The sequence below is a fragment of the Macrobrachium nipponense genome, chromosome 45, assembly GCF_015104395.2.
Source record: "Macrobrachium nipponense isolate FS-2020 chromosome 45, ASM1510439v2, whole genome shotgun sequence".
NCBI classification, from domain to species: Eukaryota; Metazoa; Arthropoda; class Malacostraca; order Decapoda; family Palaemonidae; genus Macrobrachium; species Macrobrachium nipponense.
The window spans coordinates 12,592,692-12,601,376 of NC_061105.1; the positions used below are offsets into that span (position 1 = coordinate 12,592,692).

Consider the following 8,685-nt stretch of genomic DNA (forward strand, 5'->3'; position numbering starts at 1 on the left):
TGGAACCAGTGGTTATTCAGCAACGGGACCAACGGCTTTACGCGACTTCGAACCACGTCGAGAGTGAACTATCACCAGAAATACACATCTCTCACTCCTCAATGGAATGCTCGAGAATCGAACTCGCGATCACCGAGGTGGGACGCCAGCACCATACCAACCATGCCACTGAGGCGCTCCAAATTGTTTTTTTGTATGTTTTTTGTCATTTCAATTTTTCTGCCTCATTTCTGCGTGGGGTACCATTTGTTTGCAAACTTCCCGCTCAGCTTCAATCTATTCAGCTTCAGTCTACTGACGTGCTACTTTCTTGTAGCTGACTTTTCATTGTACTTCAGAATTATATTGTATATTTTCATTGCATACACTGGCCATTAGTGATACATATTGTAATTTTTTTAAAAAAAATTTTCTCGTCTGACCATAAGTTCGGCACTTTTCCTTATGGTCGGCAATTTTCCTTTTAAGTTTTGTTTCATAGGAGCTAGATTCCAACGAGTCCGCTCAGGGCAGCATTGTTATATTAAATGACAGTTGTTTTCTCAGCCGGACTAAACATCCGACATATAAACATATTGGTTTACAATCACGGAGGATGATATTGTCATGATAAATACAAATGACACGCTTTGTTTTCGAAGTTCCAGCACTGGGAAACGAGTCATAATCATCAACTAATTATAAATTATGCGAATCATATCTGTAATTATAGCATTAAGGTAAATAAGAGATTAGTACTTGGCTATTAATGGTCTGCAGTTTTTGTAATGGGAAACTCGGCCAAATCCTACCAATACTTTGTAGAAAGTTTGGCTAAACAGGAACTTGGGCAGGGTAGTTCCATTTATCAAAGATAATTTCGGCTGACTATCCAAAGGGTGCGTTCATACGGTCGAACAACGTCCGACGGACAAACATTGTTACCAATTGCTTACCAGAGTTTGCCTTGTGAGCAGAGTAAGAACAGTGATATACAACTCCAACTGGTACCACAGTTTGTTGCCAGATCTACTTCCCTCGTTTCAACGCTTTTGACGTCATCCTGCTTCGCCTTTGATATGGCAACAATGTTTGTTCGTCGGGCATTGTTCGACCGTGTGAACGCACCTTTTGCAGGCAGACAATATCGAGAACGTCTATGGTAACATACAAATATCTAGACTGCAATTTAGCTACTGGAGTGTGTATGAGGAATGATGAAGACTTCAGAGAAAAAGCGTTGTGGTTAAGAAGTTCGTGCATTTACCCCAAGCCGATGGTTAACGTTGCAGCAGCAGCAACAGCAGACGGTTATCATTAAGTATTGTTTATTCATGTACTTTGAGAAGCTAGGAAGGTATGAGTAATAAAACCTAGAGGTAACTCCAGAGGTTTGTGTAACTCCCTATTTCAGCGTCTCTTTCAGTACATATATTTGGCATTTGATGAAAAATTTTAGTTGGGTATCAAACATTTGTAGTAGCGAGACTCTTGAAAAGCTTAATATTTGTACAGCTTTAAATAATAAGCTTTTACTTTTCTCACGCTTCTAATTAGGTCTTTAAAATGTTTGACGTTTGAGAAATATGTTGGATTAGAGATGTAATTCTAAAACTACTCAGACAAGCTGAGTGCTGTGGCATTTCCAAGAGGTTTCAGCAGCTCTTGACTGTAGCCTACAAGCTGCTCAACTGGCCCCCAAAGACGCTTTGTGGAGCTTTAGAAGAAACAGACCTTTCACCTATTTGCTAATCATACCCCCACTTCCCCGTCAGTGACCACGGCAACTGTCAAAACTGAATCAAATCCTTCCTAATTGGTTTAGGAACAGATCATTGTAGGAATGTGAGGCATATACGGTCAGGTTTTCCACGATATGAACTTAAGTTGGCCGTGATGCATTAGTAGTGTCGTGCAGAATCTAACACAGATAAAACTGATTTTCAACTTCTATGTATATCATTTGTCAGTTTTATTGCTTCAGATAGTGTTGAGAGTATGTTAATTACTGTTAATCCACTGTACGTGGTATACTAATCATGAACTAACTAGCAGTTTAGGACATTATAAGTGTCACAACAGTTAACGCATTCGCTAACCTGTCCAAAACCACATGCTATGGTTATTTTTTTATTTCAGGTTAGGCGGTGTCACAATTACTGAACCTTGAAGGTTTTCAAGGAGAGACCTTCGTAGCGTTAAAGAAAGCTCTTTTGAATGAGTAAGTAGTAGTAGTTTCAGCTGACGTTGATTAGATCAGAAATATGTATTAAAATGCTTCAAAATATTTTGCCACACTGTTCGTGAGTAATTTTAGCTTGCAGCTGCTTCAATATGGAAAATTTACTTTTCAGCCTTGAAGGACGTGTTAATTTACAAGTAATATGCTTGTTCGTATGAGTGTGGTTTTAGCTTGCAGCAGTTAAAGTTTAAACATTTTTTGTGAGTGAGGATATATGAGTTAAGTCGAAAAAGATATTCTTGTTCACACGAGTAATTCATGATTTTAGCTGCTTCAGTATGCTCATAAATTCTCGTTCATGAACAATGAGTAATTTTAGATTTTAGCTACTTCAGTATGGTAAACTCACTTATCAACCTTGCCGTACTTATTTTTCACATATTTTAACTTTTTTTTTTTTTCAGGTGATTGAAGGTCTATAACGACAGTTAAGTGAGGGAGGGATTTTGAGATTGAAGGGACAGTTAACTTTGGAGGAAGAAATACTAGTATGCTTACTATATACACTCGCTGTATATAGCTAAAGTAGAAATTCTGTACTTCACGTCGTCTACCGGCAGATTATCTTCACACTATTTCTATCCTTGCATAATAATTCCTCCCGTAGGCCGTGATACGATGATATAGGTAACTCAGTGTGAAGAACGAACCTACCATTAGACGCTCTTAAGTAACGAGATTTTCAATTATAGCTGATGTAATTGTTTATATTGCTATAACGAAAAAAAAATATAATATAGGCCACAGAGGAAATATTACTTGGTTGCTGGGTTAATTTTTTTTCTACCGTACCTAGATTTTTCTCTATTCTTCCTGTGCTGTAGTTTGAAAGAGACTTTTCTTGTCTTCTTCCTCGCTTCTTGCCTTATTCGCTTGCTATATGTGTCTTCATATTTGTTGAGTTCTTCGCTTGCTTTTCTTCTTTCTGGGAAGTATGTTGATCTCTTGTTGCCCACTTCTTGTTCCCTGTAAGCGGGAAGTAGGTTCTATGCAGGATTCTACTTCTGGAACTACTACTTTGAAGTAGTTCCCTGGGAGCTTGCGTTGGGGCGATCCAAAGTGGGATGTTAACTACCCATTCTCGCTGCCTGTTCAATGCGAGCTCCGTGTGGTTTGGTCGTCTTCTATACGGCATGCCTGTTCTGCTCTGTATGCACAGCATTTGCTAGAGAGTCTAGCAGTGCTGTCCTCTTCTCTCTTGTTCTCTGCTTAATGCATGTCTAATTCTACAGACATCTTCCATTCTGGTTCTTCTCTTTTGTTGGCGGTCTTGATTCTGCACCTGCTTCCTCCCTCACACTCTGAAGTTTGGCTAGTACTAGGATCACTGGGGAGACTGGAAGACTCGTCTGGTTTTATGACTGCTGCTTTTTGTCTTCCTCTTTGCAACAAGTTTTTCTTATTCCACGTTCTTTGTATGGCTTATTCTCTCGTTCTTAAAAATACTGCTACCAGTAACTTCGTCCACCATCAACCTGACATTTATCTGAAAAAAGAAAAAAACAAAAACATTCTGCAGAGTAGACATATTGATGCATAAATGAACATATAAACCCTATTTACATTAGTTATTTTTAAGAGGGTGAGAAAATTATACCAAAATATTCATACACAAAATACTCACTCGTTGAGTAACAATATATGTGATTAAGATATGTAATTTATATCAAATTCAGCAAATTTCACAATTTTATAACCAGGTCTTAAATTCAGCAAAATTCACGTGTAGTAAGTTAACTATAGTTAATGTATTTTTACTAAATGTGTAGAATGTTATGTAAATAGTGGTATACGAGGTCTAGGTAGGGGTACGGGGACCTAGATTAGGTTAGGCGGTTGTTAGGTTCGGTAGTGCCCCGAAAATTACTGTGGCCTTAAGGGTGGGTCGCTAGGCCTAGGTAGGGGTACGGGGCCCTAGGTTAGGTTAGGTGGTTATGCTAGGTTTTCGGTAGTGCCCCGAAAATTACTGTGGCCTTAAGGGTGGGTCGCTAGGCCTAGGTAGGGGTACGGGGCCCTAGGTTAGGTTAGGTGGTTATGCTAGGTTCGGTAGTGCCATGCAAATAACTTTTCTCCTTCTCCCCCAGCCCAAAAACCCCGCTTCCCACTGGGGTCCCCCATAATTGTAGTAGTAGGTTTATGCTTACATTTTGCGTGTAAGAGTAAGTCAGTTTCTTTTTTACTCATTTCCTCATGTATCTATGCGATGTGCAACACCAATCTGGTCGTTTTTTTGCAGTTTTTCGTCGTTAATGCTTGAAAAACGGGTGCGGCCTTCTCCTGGACATTTACCCACTCTAACACCTACGTGGAATGCCCGAGGATCGTGGAGGTTACTATGAGAAATATTTCGTAATGGATTGGGCTATTTTTCTATCGAATCAAATTGTGTAACTGTGGATTAAGTCATGTAGTTATGTTAAATCCTCTGATTATAAATAGTTGTATAATTACAGCTTAAACGGCAAAACTTGTGGATAAAGATAGATAAAAAAAAAAGATTGAAGACGAACTTCAAAGCTGCTTGTGTTGCAATTCATCAATAGTCGTTTGCAAAAATACATTAAGTCATTTTAAACTACTACACTACTGTATACTTTTATTCCCTCGCCTAACTCAAAAAAAACTTTCTACTCTAATTTTCAAAGATGAAAGCATCCTTTGAATGACGAGCATCCTATTGCTTACCGTGTAAAATCTAATGGAACATGGATAAGAGCCTTTGGTTCAATGTTTTCACTCCAATTAAAGGTTTTTGCATCGTACTTGGAACCTCTGATCGCATCTGTCATCAGCTCCTCTCAATGCGCAGGATACCAATCTGGAGAAGAAATTTTACCATTAGATGTGTAAGAGTCAAAACCACATAGGAGGTTGAAATACTGTCCAAGGAATTCTTCAGGCTAGACAGGTGTTTTCACTGAACTCTTTTCAAAGGAGTTTTCGTAGTTAATCAGCAATTAACATTTTCACTGTACATTCTTCCGGAAATTTACGGTCTCCAGTTTCAAAAACCTTCAGAGCTCTGATAACACTGAAATACTTCTGCAGCAAATCAGTTTCTAATGATTAAAATATTACATTAAAAAACTATAAACGAAAGGCTCAAAGCAATAAACAAAACACGACGTCATTGATCATACAAGGCAAACATGAATCTACTTGCGATTTTAAAATATCACCATTGATAATATTAACACTACAAAAACACTGCGACTACCTAACATGGATTAGGATATCTTCCATTTTAAACAGTTCATTGCGGAACTGATACTATACAAACGCCAATACTTTTTGTACAGAAAATATTCGAATACTTTGAAATTCATATTACGTAAAGCTTAAAACGATCTTAGATTTCTGAACCTATAACATACTGGAAAACACCCTAAAAAACTACTCGGATAAAAGGGACCACTAACACTTGAAATAAAACCAAGCCAAGCTTCTAAAATGGTTGAATTACTTTCCGGTCTTATTAAATTTTAAATATTAAATCAAAACCATACTGGCCAAATGAATATGATTAATTTCCAGAAACATTTCAAGACTGAAAATATCGGGAAATGTACGTAGTTTTAAAACTAACATCCGAAAATTAATGAAATATCGGAAACTGTACGTAGTTCTAAAACAAAATACCGGAAAATTTACGCAGTTCTAAAACTAAAAATATCTATGAAAATTGCTAGGCAAAACAAACTTGAGAAGCCGTAGTATGCTAAGGTAATTTTACTTATAACATTTTCAAGAGTTCAGCTTATTTTTCCCATCACTAATCGCCAACAATAAAGATAAATACATTTTCTCAATTATTTCAGAAAAACATCCTACCTTTAAATTCGTCGAGGGTTACGGACACTTTCAAATTGTGCTATTTAGCCACGGGGTGTCCTAATGAAATAATGAACTTTTTTCCGTCTCATTTTGTTGAAATGAAATTTAACGAGGATCACCATTCACTTATTCAATCAGTTAAAACATTGTTTTCATATGGAGTCTATTGATGATGTATCAACATCAATTGGTGCTTCTGTGGCTTGTTATTTACGCGTCACCTACTTCGAGAAACTATAGTAGATTCACATCAACCGTGCATTTGATATCTATGCCAGTCCCTTACGACGCTCCTGATTGGCTCTTGATAAGCCAGTCACAGGGCTGGAAACTCTCTTTTGAAAGACGTATATCCCTCAAGAGAGGTGGAATATAGATCTTACCCATGTGAACTCTCGAGAGAGACTGAAAGTTTCCAGCCTTATGAATGGCTTATCAACAGCCAATCAGGAGCGCCGTAGGGGACTGGCCTAGACATCAAATGCACGGCTGATGTAAATCTACTATAGTACTAAACATGGCGGAAGCTCCTTGGGACGCCGTGTTTAGTACTATAAGCCCATCGGTGATCAAAGCATTATATACATACACCTATTTCTATATTGTGTGGTCGACAAACTATATCAATAAATAAATAAACTATATCTTCGAGCAGTCGTCTACTTTGGTTTCACCATACGTTGTTTAGTACTGGCACCAATTCCAATCCGCTGTTGATTTTACCGATTACATCCATAACTTCATTATGATCCCACGGGACTAATACGTCTATTTTCAGCAACTGCAATATGCCACAATGGCGTTCATACCTGGCGAATGCCAAATGAATTTAACATGTTCCATTATTAACTCACCTGCATCCATCGCCACTTAACCACAGAGGTGTCTACTAATAACCTTTTAACTTCTGGATAAGATTTTGATGGCCTTGTAACTTATTCATGTCCCAGCTATCCACCAAATGGGCGTATCCATTACCCCTCAGTTTTTCAATAGTCTCATTGGCATTCAGTCATGATATTTGCCGCATGCGACTTCCATTAACAAGCAACATTCTATAATTTTAATCGTTGGCATTATGCAATCATATATTACGCCCTAACTTGCACGTACTACACTTTATCTAACCAGAAACTCTCTTAATAATCTGTTACATTTATTATCCCATTGGAATTCGTCCCAAAACCATAATGGTTTTGACTTTAAATCTCTCAAATCACGCATTAAGATTCACCCATAGATAGACCACATATGCTCGCCCTGGTTATAGGCCAAGTTTCTTCTGCCATTAGTTTAGGCGTCATGTCACGTCATGTCACTGCTGTTCGATGCATTGGGCTAGAAGGGAATGTGTAAATATTATGCAAAGATATTCAGTGTACGAGTAGGAAAAGAATAAGGACCGTATCTAGCGATGAATCCTGGTCAGTTACCTCGTTGAACGATGGTTGGCTGGTTCAACAGGCAACCTGCTACTTACAGAATGAGATGCAATCAGTGTTGCCGTTGTAAATGTATCCGCGTAAAGTTTCCGCAAGCGCTTAGTTACGTTTTTCAAGCGATGCTTGTTTACTTTTGGCCTTCTATACGAAAACAAAGAAAACGAAATTCTCACCTCGCTCGGTAAACTAAATTATTTAAATTTCTAATTGTGAACAATGTTTCATCCGAGACTGTCACTGATATGTGTAATATCTGAATCGATGTGTTCGTCAATATTTGACCATATAATTATGCACTGTTCCTCGGCATCATTATTAACATTTTGAGGCTGTGTGTCACATATTATAACACTATTGTCTGCATTGATGTGTTCACCACTATCTGACGATATAATCATGCACTGTTCCTCGTCATCATTATTAACATTTTGAGGCTGCGTGTCACATAATATAACACTATTGTCTTGCTCATTTTCACTTATTTTTCATCATCAGCTTCGTCTGAAGATGAGTAATCTTCAGGAAAAAAGACTTTTAATATGTAATCATGTGAATCATATGAATCTACCAATTCATTGTCGTTCTGAGTTTCACAAATTTCAACTTCAGTTTCTTCTTTGGAAAATAGCAGTTTTCTTGGGGGAAAAAATTCTATATATAATCACGTGATTTGCTGCCACTCATGTTTTCTTCATTTATAGGCCATCTGCTGTATATGGTCACTATAAGGAATCAAACGGGATAAAGCAATGAACTCATATGCATGATAATGGATTGCCGATCTGGGAAGATAGAATACTTAGTCCGCATAATTATCGTTGCCAATTGATCTTTACGAAATTTGCAGAGATGCAGGTAAATACTATATTAGAAGTTTCATTGTCTATGAAACGTGAGCTCCAAAGATATATTTTTGAAACTCTGGACATTACCTTTATGCATAACAAATTAATTAAAAGCGAGAATTCTGGCACTGAAAATCCTTCGTTGAAAACACTGAGTATCGCACTTGTTTAGCGTACTACCTACTAGCGATAAAAACTGTATGCCCATAGGAGATTGTGGAGGTAATTGATCACTTGTTTACTGCACCCATTCGTAAGATATGATGATCATGAACTTCGCACATAGGGATTTGAACGATTTATATAAATTTCGTTATACTTAAGGTACATTACAAATAATATA

General features: G+C 37.7%; 1 long non-coding RNA gene across 1 annotated transcript; it reads right to left on the reverse strand.

The window, feature by feature from the left end:
- Positions 1–1,617: 1,617 nt before the first annotated feature.
- LOC135214100 (uncharacterized) lies at positions 1,618–6,094 on the reverse strand. Its single transcript, XR_010314267.1, has 3 exons — positions 6,053–6,094; positions 4,907–5,039; positions 1,618–3,707 (listed from the first exon to the last, which is right to left on the reverse strand). It is a non-coding gene; the product is annotated as an uncharacterized LOC135214100 (long non-coding RNA).
- Between the last annotated feature and the right edge of the window lie 2,591 nt (positions 6,095–8,685).